Source organism: Mustelus asterias, chromosome 7 (assembly GCF_964213995.1).
Source record: "Mustelus asterias chromosome 7, sMusAst1.hap1.1, whole genome shotgun sequence".
Classification (NCBI taxonomy): Eukaryota; Metazoa; Chordata; class Chondrichthyes; order Carcharhiniformes; family Triakidae; genus Mustelus; species Mustelus asterias.
The window spans coordinates 24,010,011-24,026,400 of NC_135807.1; the positions used below are offsets into that span (position 1 = coordinate 24,010,011).

The 16,390-nt window shown below is 44.4% G+C and overlaps 1 protein-coding gene across 2 annotated transcripts in view; it reads right to left on the reverse strand.

Annotated features, from left to right (window-relative positions):
- The window catches only part of tsnare1 (T-SNARE Domain Containing 1), an 842,640-nt gene that overhangs the window by 577,037 nt on the left and 249,213 nt on the right, over positions 1 to 16,390 (reverse strand). The gene's annotated exons all lie outside the window — the stretch shown is intronic.

The window sequence follows — 16,390 nt, forward strand, 5'->3', positions numbered from 1 at the left end:
GTGTGATGGAATACTCCCACTTGCCTGGATGGTTGCAGCTCCAACAACACTCAAGAAGCTTGGCACAATCCAGGACAAAGCAGCCTGCTTAATTGGCACCCCATCCACAAACATCCACTCCCTCCATCACCGATGTTCAGTAACAGCACTGTGTACTATCTACACGATGCACTGCAGCAAGTCACCAAAGATCTTTAGACAGAACCTTCCAAACGCACGACCATTTACATCTAGAGGGACAAGGGCAGACTTGGGAAGACCACCACCTGCAAGTTACCTTCCAAACCACTCACCATCCTGACTTGGAAATATATCGCCGTTCCTTCGCAGTCGCTGGGTCAAAATCCTGGAATTCCCTCTCTAACGGCATTGTGGGTCAACCCACAGAACATGGACTGCAGCGATTCAAAAAGGCAGCTCACCACCACCTTCTCAAGGGAAACTAGGGATAGGAATTAATGCTGACCAGCCAGCAACACCCACATCCCATGAATGAATAAAAACAAAATCCTTGTTATCCTGAGATGGCACGGTGATATAGTTACAAGTCAGGATGGTGTTTGGCTTGCGAGGGGAACTGCTGCCACTGTGGTGGAGGAAGTGAATGTTTAAGGTGATGAATTGGGTGTCGATTAACCAGGCTGTTGTCCTGGATGACATTGAGGTTCCGAAGTGCTGTTGAAGATGCATTCATCCAGGCAATGGAAGAGTATTTCATCACACTCATGATTTGTGCATTGTCAGTGGTGGACAGATTTTGGGAATGGAAGTCAAGTTAAGAGTACCTCACTTCAGAATTCCCGGCCTTTCATAAGAACATAAGAAATAGGAGCAGGAGTAGGCCATCTAGCCCCTCGAGCCTGCCCCGCCATTCAATAAGATCATGGCTGATCTGAAGTGAATCAGTTCCACTTACCCGCCTGCTCCCCATAACCCTTAATTCCCTTACCGATCAGAAATCCATCTATCCGTGATTTAAACATATTCAACGAGGTAGCCTCCACCACTTCAGTGGGCAGAGAATTCCAGAGATTCACCACCCTCTGAGAGAAGAAGTTCCTCCTCAACTCTGTCCTAAACTGACCCCCCTTTATTTTGAGGCTGTGCCCTCTAGTTCTGGTTTCCTTTCGAAGTGGAAAGAATCTCTCCACTTCTACCCCATCCAGCCCCTTCATTATCTTATATGCCCCTATAAGATCACCCCTCAGCCTTCTAAACTCCAATGAGTACAAACCTAATCTGCTCAATCTCTCCTCATAATCTACACCCCTCATCTCCGGTATCAACCTGGTGAACCTTCTCTGCACTCTCTCCAAGGCCAATATATCCTTTCGCAAGTAAGGGGACCAAAACTGCACACAGTATTCCAGCTGCGGCCTCACCAATGCCTCGTACAGATGCAGCAAGACTTCTCTGCTTTTATATTCTATCCCCCTCGCGATAAATGCCAACGTCCCATTTGCCTTCTTGATCACCTGTTGTACTTGCAGACTGAGTTTTTGCGACTCATGCACAAGGACCCCCAGGTCCCTTTGCACAGTAGCATGTTGTAATTTTTTTCCATTTAAATAATAATCCAATTTGCTATTATTTCTTCCAAAGTGAATAACCTCGCATTTGCCAACGTTATACTCCATCTGCCAGATCCTCGCCCACTCACTCAGCCTATTCAAATCTCTCTACAGACCTTCCGGTTCCTCCACGCAATTCACCTTCCCACTTATCTTCGTGTTGTCAGCAAACTTTGTTACCCTACACTCAGTCCCCTCCTCCAGATCATCTATGTAAATAGTAAACAGTTGAGGCCCCAGTACCGATCCCTGCAGCACGCCACTAGTCACCATCTGCCAACCAGAAAAGCACCCATTTATTCCAATTCTCTGCTTCCTGTTGGATAGCCAATCCCCAATCCACGCTAACACCCTGCCCCCAACTCCGTGTACCCCAACCTTCTGCAGCAACCTTTTGTGAGGCACCTTATCGAATGCCTTTTGGAAATCCAAAAACACCACATCTACCGGTTCCCCTCCATCAACCGCACTAGTCACATCTTCATAAAAATCCAGTAAGTTTGTCAAACACGACTTTCCTCTCATGAATCCATGCTGCGTCTGCTTGATCGAACCATTCTTATGCAGATGGCCTGCTATTTCTTCTTTAATGATGGATTCGAGCATTTTCCCAACTACAGACGTTAAGCTAACCGGCCTGTAGTTACCCGCCTTTTGTCTGCTTCCTTTTTTAAACAGCGGCGTAACAGTAGCCGTTTTCCAATCAGCTGGCACTACCCCAGAGTCCAGTGAATTTTGATAAATAACCACTAACGCATCCGCTATTACCTCTGACATTTCTTTCAGTACCCTGGGATGCATTCCATCCAGGCCCGGGGACTTGTCCACCTTCAGTCCCGTTAGTCTATCAAGCACTGCCTCTCTAGTAACAATAATTGTATTGAGTACCTCTCCTCCTACCAACCCTCGATCGTTAACATTCGGTAAACTTCCACTGTGAAGACTAACACAAAAAATCTATTTAAAGTCTCAGCCATTTCCTCGTTTTCCACTATTAAATCCCCCCTCTCGTCCTCCAAGGGTCCAACATTCACTCTAGCCACTCTATTCCTTTTTATATATTTGTAAAAACTTTTACTATTGTTTTTTATGTTTAGAGCTCATTTAGTTTCATAATCTATCTTTCCTTTCTTTATCACTTTCTTAGTCATTCTTTGTTGTTTTTTAAAGCTTTCCCAATCTTCTAAGTCTCCACTATGTTTGGCCACTCTGTACGCATCGGTTTTTAATTTAATACTCTCCTTTATTTCCTTCATTATCTACGGCTGGCTATCCCTTTTCTTACAGTCCTTCTTTATCACCGGAATATATTTTTGCTGAGTACTGAAAAAGATCTCCTTAAAAATCCTCCATTGTTCCTCAGCTGTCCTAACTACCAGTCTGCTCTCCCAGTCCACCCCAGCCAATTCAGCCCTCATCCTATCGTTCTCCCCTCTGTTCAAGCAGAGGACATTGGTTTGGGACCCTACTTTCTCCCCCCCCATCTGCACCAGAAATTCGACCATATTGTGATCACTCGACCCAAGAGGGTCCTTCACAAGAAGATCCTTAATTCTACCTGTCTCGGTACACATTACCAGATCTAAGATAACTCGTTCCCTCGTAGGTTCTGTAACATACTGTTCAAAGAAACTATTCCGACAGCATTCTAAGAACTCTTCCTCCATCCCACCACGTCCAACTTGAGTCAGCCAATCAATGTGCAGGTTAAAATCCCCCATGATTATTGCCATTCCGTTTTTGCACGCATCCATTATTTGCTTGTTTATAGCCCTCCCCACCTCAACATGTATTATTTTCACCTGCTCTTGTAGCCATCGTGCTTATATGGCTGGGCCAGTTCAGTTTATGGTCAATAGTAACCCCAGGATGTCAAGGGGATTCAGTGATGTCAATGCCATTGAAATGTCAAGAGGAGATGGTTAGATTCTCTGTTATTGAAGGCAGCCATTATCTGGCACTTGTGAGGTGTGAATGTTGTTTGCCAGTCATCAGCCCAAGTCTGAAGGTACTACTTTTGAAACTGAATATGAGGAACACACAAACCAGTAAACTGACGAGAACTAGCTGAGAACAATTCTGATTGGCATTTTTCACATTCCAGAACATTGTAGATGGCAAAATTACAAAATATATAAGCTCCATTAGCTAATATTCAGTCCATATTTAAACAGAATGCATAAACATAACTCAGTTTTGTAATGCCATTTTGAGTAATGGTTGCTTTTGATAAAAGTGACTTTTAATCCACTTCTGCTTTTGTTTCATCACACCATTAGTAACCTTGTTGGCTTAAGCTGTGTTCCTCTTACTTGCATATAAAGTTTGTTCCAAATAAATCTTTTTTTAAAGCTGTCATTTCCTTTGTCTGCACTGTAATTATACTCTACAGTCATCAGTCATGTATTTTCTACAAAACTTGACAAATGAACTAAATATATGAACAAGTTGGCACAAGTCACCTGTTATTCTCCATTTGTTCAGCTCCCAATCTTCATCATGTTGCAAATGGGAGAAATGAGCAACATTGTCAAGGTCAATCCAAGAATTAACCTGGATTTGTTTGGAGCTCGCTGGTCAGAGGTAGGAGAGTGCTAACATTATCACCGCTTTAGATGGTAAGGATGCAGGCTGAAGATAGGAGTAGGCTTCACTGTGACAGGCCCTGTAGAGAGATAGGGCCTCCCAACATGAGCGTGACTAACAAGATTTGGTCAAAGTACATGAGAGCCCATGGAACAGACTCGCGCAAGGAACTGATAGCTACACAAAAGGCAAGAAGGAAATATATTTCTTCCCTTGAAATGTTAATCTATTTTCATCCTTCAGACACCGGCTGATCTGCTGAGTGTTCCCAGCATTTTCCATCTTCATTTCAGATTTCCAGCAGTCAGATGTTCCTTTTAATCACACATTATTATTGTTAAAAGAGCGCTCAGTATTTTCAAAGTATTTCAGGCGCTTGTCTCGAGAGACATTTTGCAATCTTTCTGAAATTGGCTACGGTGGATTTAACTGCTGTATTTAAAATCAGTACATGTGCCATGCACAGCGCACTTGGTCTTAATTACTCTACACACTTCAAAATGCCTAAAAGCATCCTTGTGGGCGCTAATGATAAGTCAAATCCTTACAAATTGCAAATCAAAGGCTTGCAAGAAGAGGATTAGACTCAAGAAAACCTTGATGTACTTTTCAGCAATAAACAGGGCACAAGAGCAGTTTTTAATGAACATATGACAACTAAGAAGTAAAATTCATAATCTGACTAGTTCTATGATCACCAGCAGACAAGCTAGCAAAGCCTATCCTCTGCTACAGCAATGAAAAACTTTTGCCGATTATACTAATACTTAAAGCTGAATATTAAAGTCTCTATCAACAGCACTCACTCAATCAATGGCTCACCAAGCTAAACGTTCAATATCGACCCTTCCCCATTCTTCTGTTCTATTCCTGAATGTGTTGGTTCAACTGCAGCATGATTCACTCATGCCAAAAGTCTCACACAAGCTCCTTAGTGTACCCTTCCACAGTGAGTACTAACATGGAATCATTGCGTTCCATCCTGCACATCAATCAGGAGCACAACAGTCAACAATGTGGAGTGGCAAGCGTGGGTGATATTTCAGCTTCCTTAGAGATAGAGAATGAGGCGAAGTGGATTGCCATTGAGATTAACTAAAAACTTACAAATCTGAGACCTTGCTAGGTTGCATGGATCAGTACCACATATCCATCTAAAGGAAGTTCCGGAGGAAGAGAACCAGAGACAGAAGGCTCGGAGACACCACCGGTGAAGGTTTAAACCCAAATACAAGCATTCCCAGCCCAGAAAACTTATGAGCCTCAAATTTCATTCCTGGAAATATGTCTAAGCAGCTGAATGTGAGATGGCTAAGCTCAACAACAGAGGCCATTGGCCAGCCGTGACTTGCTGCATGGGGACTTCAGGCCCTTGTCAAAACAGCAGAGTCTTGACTATTGAAATAAATGTTATCACATTCCTAAGCTTGTACAGGGTCTGAATGTTAACAGGAATCCACAAGGAGCAGACCTTTGTAGAATTAGTCAAGGGGCAGTGGCGGCTTGCATTCAGACAGTAACTGGCATTATGTTGCTGAGACTGGGGAATTCATGATATGTGGCAACGCCACACTAGTGGGAAGATAGAAGGGCTTGAAGTTTCGACAGCATTGTTAGCAACCTGAAGAAAGCAGGGGATGATCGATAGAACTCATCACACTAAAGGCTCCTCTTTGGCACCTATGTGAACTAAACATGCTACAGCTCCCACATTATGCCAGTGTCCTGTGATGCCTAGTCGTTCATCTTATATCCGAGTATGCAGCATATGGTGGCCTGTCTTGGTACATTCATTGTGCTCAACTTAGTCATTGCATATCTTTTTGAGAATGAAAGTCCAGAACCATGGATAAGTGCTGAAAAGGCTGACCTCTTATTGCCAAGGCTGATGGCACCTTTTTGCTTCTCACAGTGTATCGCAGAAGAAGGGTATGTGTCCCACAAGCAGGTGGTTGAGAAGACCTTTCCTTGCTGCATGGTGTTTTTCATGCTCGGACAGGTCTTTGAGTGGTCCTCTCCAAAACTCCCCAGATCAGCACCGTGTATTGTGCACAGCACCAAAGTTTGGACATAATCAAATGAGCCAGAAGATCCTAGGGTGCCCGTGCAAGAGCCGAAGGACATGACACACATCCATAGAAGAGGAATTTGTGGCACCCTCTGCAGAGGTCATGACCAGAAGAGGAGACAGACCGGTTTTTCTTTAACTTTGAAAGACTACTTCATAACAAAGAACACAGAGGCACAGTGGCACAGTGGTTAGCACTGCTGCCTCACAGAGCCAGGGACCGGGATTCAATTCTGGTCTCGGGTCACTATCTGTGGGGAGTTTGGACGTTCTCCCCGTGTCTGCATGGGTTTCCTCCCACAGTGCAACGATGTGCGGGTTAGGTGGATTGGGCCATGCTAAATTGCCCCTTAGTGTCAGGGGGATTAGCAGGGTAAATATGTGAGGTTATGTGAATAGGGCCCAGGTGGGATTGTGATCGGTGCAGACTTGATGGGCCGAATGGCCTCCTTCTGCACTGTGGGATTCTATGATTCAATGAACGAAGCATGCTTCATATGATTTGTAAACCTCAAGTACAAATTGTTGCATACAAATGCCACCTGAAAAAGCTAGGCTGTATAAGCATTTCAACAAAAACAGGAACCCTGAAAGACCTTAACTAGACCTTGAGGAACATATAATTACAATTAGACAGTGTTTAGCTCTTTACAAATTTGAACATCCTTTTACAAGAATACACTTGTAATGAAACTTAGTCAATCATTGGTTTAATGTTAGTTAGCTTTGGCAATTGCTACAACTTTTTGAAGATTTAACCAATGATGTTGTGCTCACTGAATCACATTGGCAATGTCTTGATTTTAAAACTCTCGCCATGTTTTCAAATCTCTCCATGGCGTCAATCCTCCCTATCTCTGTAATTGCCTCTATACCCATAACCCTTCAAGATATCTGTACTCATTGAGCATTCCTCTTTTCACTTGCTCCACCGTTCATAGCTGTGCCTTCAGGCGCCAAGACACCAACCTCTGGAATACCCTCTTATATCTCTCCACCATGTTCTCCTCTTTTAATAGATAGCTTGCAACTCAGATTGCCTTACTGACTCGGTGTCGTATTTTCTTTGATGTGTTATGAAGTACCTCAGGGTGTTTTGTTACATTAAAAGGTGCTGTATAAATGATAATTGCTGTGATTCAATACACTTACTTAGTGGCAATGATAATTCAAAAATAAGGCAGGTCATTGAATCATCACAGTCACAATCTTCCACCTAGGCAGCCTTGCTGACATAGGGTTAAGAGAGGCAGCAAAGAAGTCCCCCTACTGTTAATCGGATCCAAGCTGGTTGGTGAAGCCACAAGTTGGTGAAGTCACAGAGCTTTTCTTTATTCCAAGACTTTATTGACTATTTAACTTTCCTCCCACGCAAGCCAGTGGACAGGCCGTCCTCAATGTATATGTGGTCAAATGACAACTCATACCCATCACCTGTTTCTCTTAACCGTACCAATATCATTGACATGACATTAACAAACTTAGCAATGGAATTGAAAAGATATCAACACCTACTCGCTCGAGACACCCTGCTTGATCATGGTGCCTTCATCAGCCACTAACAACACACCCCCCCCCCCCGCCAACCCCCACCCTGCCCCATGCCATGTCCCAGAAAACTTCAGACTGGAATGTCAAGTTGGAGAAGGATAATGGCTGACTGATGAGGCACATGCCTCTCATTAGTCCATGTTAACAATTGTGTGCCCCTGCCATCTGCACATAGAAGGGTGAAGCAACCAAGGCTGTTCTATGCATCCTTCCATGTACACATGGCATGGAATTCAATGTTGCAAGGCTGCAGCCCTAGCTCATGCTGCCAATAGAAGAAGTGGCAGCAACAAGGACCTTGTGCACAGTAGTCTTGGTCTGAAGCCTCATCAGAAATCTGATGACTGGCATGATGATGGCCATTAGATCCTGCAAGGCCTCAGTAAGTAATTGGAAGGTACAATCATTCCATCCTCCATACTGTCACCCAAAATGTCAAGAAGAGGTCTAAGATTCCATCAAGATGGCAACTGTCACCATCCCATGAGGGGATCTGCTCTGTGTTTTTGTAGCTCTAGTGTTTGTCTGCACATTGCTTGCACTCAACATGACAGCTCAGAGGCCATACCTGTAAGAAGCATGCTGCATTGCTTTTGATGGAGTCCAGAACCCCTCCCATGCCCCTCTGGTGCCCCACCAGCCTCTTCAGACCTGCAGCCATTAGGTTGGACTTCACTAACTCAAAAGTCCATGACTTGCTTCTAGCCAATTTTCTGGATAGGTGGCAATTTCCTCCACCTATTCAAATTCTCCCCATTGCCCAAAACTGATTGTCAACGAACTTATTTGGCCTTGAAGCACTCATTCTTCCTATTCCAATGTTCCCATGCTGAGAGCTGCTTGGGGAGGCTTGTGGGGGGGAGTTGGTGAAGAGGCAGGCTTTGCCACTGTGCTGTCGAAACCCAGTAAAGAGTAGAGCTGTATGGCTCTGCTTTCCACTGACCTGTTTATGGCAATTTCAATGTTGTGCAACACAGACAGAAACAGCTCCTCCCTCAATCTGTCCCACCAATGTCTCTTCCTTCACCACCGTTAGAACCATAGACCCATAGAATCCCTACAATGCAGAAAGAGGCTATCTGGCCCAATGAGTCGGCGTCAACTCTCCAAAAGAACATCTTACCCAGGCCCTCCCCTTCACCCTATCCCTGTAACTCAATGTATGTACCATGGCTAATCCACCTAAACTGCACATCTTTGGACACTGAGGGGCAATTTAACATGGCCAATGCGCATTCTCTAACCTGCACATCTTTGGACTGTGGGAGGAAACCAGGGCACCCAAAGGAAACCCACATAGACATGGGAAGAATATGCAAACTCCACCCAAGGCCAGAATCAAAATCAGGTCCCTGGTGCCATGAGGCAGCAGTGCTAACCACTGTGCCACTATACCGTGCTTTCTCCACACAGTGACTGCCTACTAGTGGTTTGAATAATGTGTGAGATGAAAATAAACAAGAGAATTTGCATTAGCAGCACTCGATGCCCCATGAGACGGACAAAGAGGAGGTTTTGGTCCATGTCCTAAAGCACTGAAATAGCCAATGGACTGCTATTCACATGGCCGCAAAGGGATGGAAAACCAGAACTCATCCCCTTTTATTAGAAGGGCAGCGACTAGAGATTTAGGGTCATTCAGTCCACTCTTTGACCTTACCCAACTATCTTGTTACATTTTGGCTGACAAATTGGCTTGCAGTCATTTGAATGCATGAATCTACAAGTGCTTTGCATCGTTTTTTGGGTTTCAATGAAAGGTCACTGATCAGCCAGTTTTGCCTCAGAGCCAATAGGCTAGGAATAGTGGGACAGCATGCTGAGGGCCTTGGCTTCCTTGCTTGATCTGGTCTTTTGTGTTTGCACCACAATCCTGGGTATGAGTGTGTGATACTTGGTGCCTCTCGCTGGCACATTTGTCGACACTTGCTCCAACCCACACATGAAGGCTGAGGTGTAGGGGAATTGAGCAGCCAGTATAGCTTTCCCTCAGGTTCATTCAAGAAGTCCAGAATATTGTCTTCTGAAAATTGAAGTCTTTGTGCCTGGCAACCTTCTCCCTGCGATTCAATCATCTGAGAGGTGGGAGAGTTTCAGGCAACAGAGAAACCTCTATGCAGAAATTTAAATGAGGTAATTTAAAAATATTTATGCTTTCTTCACAGTGGCACAGTGGTTAGCACTGCTGCTTCACAGCACCAGACACCCGGGTTCGATTCCCGGCTTGGGTCACTGTCTGTGCAGAGTTTGCATGTTCTCCCTGTGTCTGCGTGGGTTTCCTCCGGGCGCTCCAGTTTCTTCCCACAGTCCGAAAGATGTGCTGGTTAGGTGCATTGGCCATGATAAATTCTCCCTCAGTGTATCCGAACAGGCATTGGTGTGTGGCGACTAGGGGATTGTCACAGTAACTTCATTACAGTGTTCATGTAAGCCTACTTGTGACGCTGATAAAATAAACTTTAAAAAACTTTTCTCCCCACCTGTATAGTCTTTGAAGTATAAATCACAGTGGCCGATCATGCGGATTTTACATTCAGAGATACATTAATCAGGCTGGCAGGAAATTTAAGCCTAACTTGACACTGGCATATGGACAGAATAGGAAGTTTTGATCCAAATTCTAGGCTGGACCAAGCAGGAAGTTCCAGCTGACTCATTACGTGGAATGTGTGATAGAAGTTTCTGACTCCCTAATTAAAAAAGAGAACTCCAAACCCCAGAATCCGTGATATGAAACTTTGCATGCTACTCCCTCATTTTCCTCCGTACTCTTGCACTTAATGATGTTGTAAGAGATGACAGCAAATTAAAGGAGCATGACCAAGATTAGCTTACATGTTATTGAGCAACAGTTCATTAAGAATGGGGAATGACAGTAACTTCATTGTCAAGATGAAGGCATTCAGGATTTTAACAAAGATATATATCAGAACAGTATTTCATATTTTTTTCCCCCATTAGTTATTCAAACTGAAGATTCACGTAAGTAGCTGCAACAGAAGATTTTGCTCTTTTGAATTCTTGAACCTTTCCGGAGATCATGGAATCCCTACAGTGCAGGAGGCGGCCATTCAGCCCATCGAGCCTGCACCAACCACAATCCAACCCAGGCCCCATAACCCCACATATTTACCCTTCTAGTCCTCCTGACACGTGGGGGCAATTTAGCATGGCCCATCCACCTAACTCACACATCTTTGGAAAATTGGACAGAATCTTACTGCCCTGTCCACCACAGGAATCTGAGCGGGTGAGGGGTGGACAATGGAAAGGTCCGTTGAACTCGGGCAGGATTTTACAGTATCAGGATGAGCGGGGCCGTAAACTCCCGCCCATTAACTTATTCTTCAGGATAGCTTGGAGAATGTCAATACGGCACCTTGCCCAAATCGCCATTCTTCATGTGTGGGTGGACAGCGTTCAGCAGCTCGTCAGGCTGCACAGTCTGATCCCAATTCTTACTCGAAGCTAATGTGCATCACCATTTCCATTGATCAGAACCATGAACTATGGCTGATTTACAAGACGCTCACCCCAAGGCATGCTACACCGCCTCTCTGCGTACCACCCCGCCCCACCCCCACCCCCTGTCAAACTCCACCTCCTCAGATGGAAACTGATCAAAATCAGGTGACTATTTCAGTTGATTTATCGTTACATTTTTGGATCTTGTCCAGATATCTATACCCTAGATTCATTTTTTAGCCCGTTTTTTAGGTCTTCTAATGCAAATATTGCATAATTTTGGCCTCCATATTATCGGTTAAAGATATTGGAGAAGCTCAATCAAGATTCACAAAGATATACCCGAACTGAAAAAGTGTCATCAGGAAATGCTGAACAACTTGGACGCTTTTCTCTGGAAAAAGAGAAGGCTGACGGGTGATTTAATGGGGATCTTTAAGATAATGTAAAGGTTTAATGGGGAAGATGGGGTAAAAAATCCTCTTGCAGATTCCAGGTTATAAAGATAAGATACTCACTAATAAATCCAATATTATTACCATTATTCCTACGAAACTCATCTCCAAACTCCGTATCCTGGAGCTCGGCTCCTCCCTTTGCAACTGGATCCTGAACTTCCTAACCCACAGACTGCAATTAGTAAAGATAGGAAATAACACCTCCTCCACGATCATCCTCAACACCAGTGACCCACAAGGCTGTGTTCTCAGCCCCTCACTGTACTCCTTATACACCTATGACTGTGGGGCCAAATTCCCCTCCAACTCAATTTTCAAGTTTGCTGATGACACCACTGTAGTGGGTCAGATTTCAAACAATGATGAGACGGAGTACAGGAAAGTGATAAAGAATCTGGTGGACTGGTCCGACGACAATTATCTCTCCCTCAATGTCAACAAAACGAAAGATATAGTCTTCGACTTCAGGAAGCGGAGTAGAGGACATGCCCCGTCTACATCAATGGGGACCAAGTGGAAATGGTTGACAGCTTCAAGTTTTTAGGTGCCCAGATCAGCAACAACCTGTCCTGGTCCCTCCATGCCGATGCTATAGTTAAGAAAGCCCACCAACGCCTCTACTTTCTTAGGAGACTAAGGAAATTTGGCATGTCCACTACGACTCTCACCAACGTTTACAGATGCACCATAGAAAGCATCCTTTCTGGATGTATCACAGCTTGGTACGGCTCCTGCTCTGTCTCAAATTGCAAAAAACTACAAAGGGTCCTGAACAAAGTCCAGTACATCACTCAAACCAGCCTCCCACCCATTGACACTTGTCTACACTTCCTGCTGCCTCGGCAAAGCAGCCAGCATAATTAAGGACCCCACACATCCTTGACATACTCTCTTCCACCTTCTTCCATCGGGAAAAAGATACAAAAGTCTGAGGACACGTACCATCTGACTCAAGAACAGCTTCTTCCCTGCTTCCATCAGGCTTTTGAATGTATCTACCTCGCATTAAGCTGATCTTTCTCTACACCCTAGATATGACTGTAGCACTACATTCTGGACTCTCTCCTTTCCTTCTCTATCTATGGTATGCTTTTTCTGTATAGTGCGCAAGTAACAATACTGTTCACTGTGTACCATTACACGTGACAATAATAAATCAAATCAATACAGAATTCAGGAGGAAATGTCTTTATCTGAAGAGTAGTTAGAATGTGAAATGCATGAATACGAGGAGTAATTGAAGCATATATGCATTTCAGAGAAGTAGAAGGATACACTGATGTGGTTAATATATAGTTAATATACAGTAACATGCCCAGGGTTAGGTCTTGTGGCACAGTGGGTACTGTCCCTGCCTCTGGGCTGGAAGCTCTGGGTGCATGCCCCACTTTAGGACCGGATGGCCAAGGAAGGTGCTTTCATAACAAGGTCAAACAGGTTGAAAGTGTCAACCAGCAAACCATTCCAGACATCACAATGCCTGGCGATATGAGCAGGTGTGACTCCTGGTCAGCCACGCTGATGTGGAGTGGCACTCCTCAAGCTGTAGGTCACTGGTGACAGACTAGAGAATTACTAACTAGACTAGAGAATTACTAACTATGGAAATAGATAAAAATCTGCCTAAATGCACCACTTGGTGTGGGAAGAGAATTGCAATTGAACATAAAAAGTAACAGCACAAGAACTGGGAACAGGAGTAAGCAATTCAGCCCGAAGCCTGCTCCGCCATTCAGTACAATTATCACTGATCCCATTTCAGCCTCACCACCACCTTCCTGTCGACTCCCCATATCCTTCATCCCTCTTCTAATTAAAACCTATCTAACTCCTCCTTAAAATTGTTGAGCGATCTAGTGTCCATTGCACTCTGGGGTAGAGAATTCCTCAGATTCATGACTCTTTGAGAGTAGTAATTCCTCCTCATTCCTGTTTTAAATCTGCCACCCCTTTACTTAAAACTATGGCCTCTCATTCTAGAATGTCCAACAACGGGAAACATCCACTCTGCATCTACCTTGTCAATCCCCCTTAGCATCTTATACAGATCAATTAGATCTCCCCTCATTCTTCTAAATTCCAACGAGTCTCAGACTAAACTGCTCAATTTCTCTTCGTAAGACAAGTCCTTCATCCCTGGAATCAATCTAGTGCACCTCTCTGAACCGTCTATAATGCATGTACATCATTCCTTAAGCAAGGGGACTAAATTGTGCGCAGTACTCTGGATGCAGTCTCACCAATGCCCTATACAATTACAACAGCATTCCCCTACTTTTATACTCTATTCCAATCACAATGAATGCCAAAATTTCATTTGCTTTCTTTATTACCTGCTGCACCTGCATACTAACTTTCTGCGATTTGTGCACAAGGACACCCAGATCCCATTTCACCAAGGCATTTTGAAGTTTCTCTCCATTTAGGTAATGAGTTCACTTTTAATTCCTCCAATCCCTCTGCGTAATTCACAGAGGGGTGTAAAAATAATAAGAGGGTAGCTATATTAAGTGATTTCAACTTCCCCAACATTAATTGGGATAGCCATCATGTTAAGGGCTTAGATGGAGTAGAGTTCTTAAAATGTATACAGGAAAACTTCTTAGGTCATGATGTAGAGGATTCAAAAGGGAAGATGTGCTGGACCTAATTCTGGGGAATGAAGCCAGCCAGACAGGTGGTTGATGTGTTGGCGGGGGAGCATTTTGGTGATAGTGACCACAACATGGTTCAATTCAAATTTGTTATGGACAAAGAAATTGACAAGTTGCAGGAAAAGGTTCTGAATTGAGGGCGAGTAGACTTTAGCAAAATTTGGCAGGGTCTGGCCAAGGTAGACTGGAACGAATTACTTGTGGAGAAATCTACTGAAGAGCAGTGGGGGTGTTCAAAGTTGAAATGGGGAGGGTACAGGCTCAACATGTTCCCTCTAGGGTAAGAGGAAGGTGTAACAAACCCAGAGAACCATGGATGACCAGAGACATTCAGGATACAATGAGAAGGAAAAGAGAGGCTTTAACAAGTATAAGGGGGGGTAAGTCTGCGGAGGCATTAGTGGAGTACAGAAAGAGCAAGATGGAGCCTAAGAAATCAATTAGGAGAGCAAAGGGAGGATATGGGAGAGCTCTGGCTGGTAAAAGTAAGGAAAATCCTAAGATATTCTACAAGTATATCAATGGAAAGAGGATAACCAGGGAAAGAGTAGGGCCCAATGGGGAAATCTGTGGGTGGAGGCAGAGGACATTGGCAGAGTGTTGAACGAATATTTCACATCTGTCTTCAACCGTGAGAATGAGCTAGTTATGGAACTCGGGGAGAGAGACGGTGAGGCTCCAGAGACAATTATCATAGGGAGTGACAAGGTACTGGAGGTATTGGCGGGCTTAAAAGTGGACAAATCTCCAGGTCCGGATGAATTGTGTCCCAGGCTGTTGTGGGATGCAAGGGAGGAAATTGCAGGGGCTCTGACTCAAATTTTTAATTCCTCCCTGGCCACTGGGGAAGTGCTAGAGGACTGGAGAACAGCTAATGTGGTCCCACTATTTAAGAAAGATTGTAGAGACAAGCCAGGAAACTACAAACCAGTGAGTCTCACGTCTGTGGTTGGGAAACTACTGAAGAAGCTTCTGAAGGAGGGAATCTATCCCTATTTGGAGAGACAAGGTTTGATCAGGGACAGTCAGCGTGGTTTTGTCAGAGGGAGGTCAAATTTGATTGAATTTTTTGAGCATGTAACCAAGTGTGTGGATAAGAGTAGTGCGGTTGATGTAGTTTACATGGATTTCAGCAAAGCCTTTGACAAAGTCCAACACGGGAGACTTATTAAGAAGGCTAATGCACATGGGATACAGGAAGATCTGACAAGGTGGATTCATAGTTGGCTTAGCGGTAGGAGGCAGAGGGTGGTGACAGATGCCTGCTTTAATGACTGGAGGCCAGTGACCAGTAGCGTACCACTGTGGCTGGGCCCCTATTGTTCATCATTTATATAAATGACATAGGTGACTACGTGGGGGCAAGGATCAGTAAGTTTACCGATGACACAAAGATTGGCCAGGTGGTTAACTGCAAGGTTGAGTGTCTTGGGTTCCAGGAAGATATAGACGACATGGCGGATAAGTGGCAGATGGAATTTAACCCTGAAAAATGTGAAGTGATGCACTTTGGAAGGAGTAATTTGACAAGGTCTATGAAAGGTCTGACACTGGGAAGTTCTGAAGAACAAAGGAACCTTGGCACGTTTGTCCACAGATCGCTGAAGGCGGAAAGGCAGGTTAATTGGGTAGTGAAAAAGGCATACGGCACACTCGCCTTTATCAATTGGGGTATAGATTACAAAAGCAGAGAGGTCATGATGGAGTTGCATAGAACTTTGGTGAGGTCACAGCTGGAGTACTCGTGCAGTTCTGGTCGTGTCATGATAGAAAGGACATGAACGCACTGGAGGGGGTGCAGAGGAGATTTACCAGGATGCTGCCTGGGATAGAACATTTAAATAATGAAGAGAGGTCAGATAGGCTTGGGTTGTTTTCGTTGGAGCAGAGAAGGCTGAGGGATGACCTGATTGAGGTGTTCAAGATTATGAGGGGCATGAACAGGGTGGATAGGGAGCAGCTGCTCCCCTTAGTTGAAGGGTCAGTCACAAGGGGACACAGGTTAAAAGTGAGGGGTGGAAGGTTTAGAGGGATTTG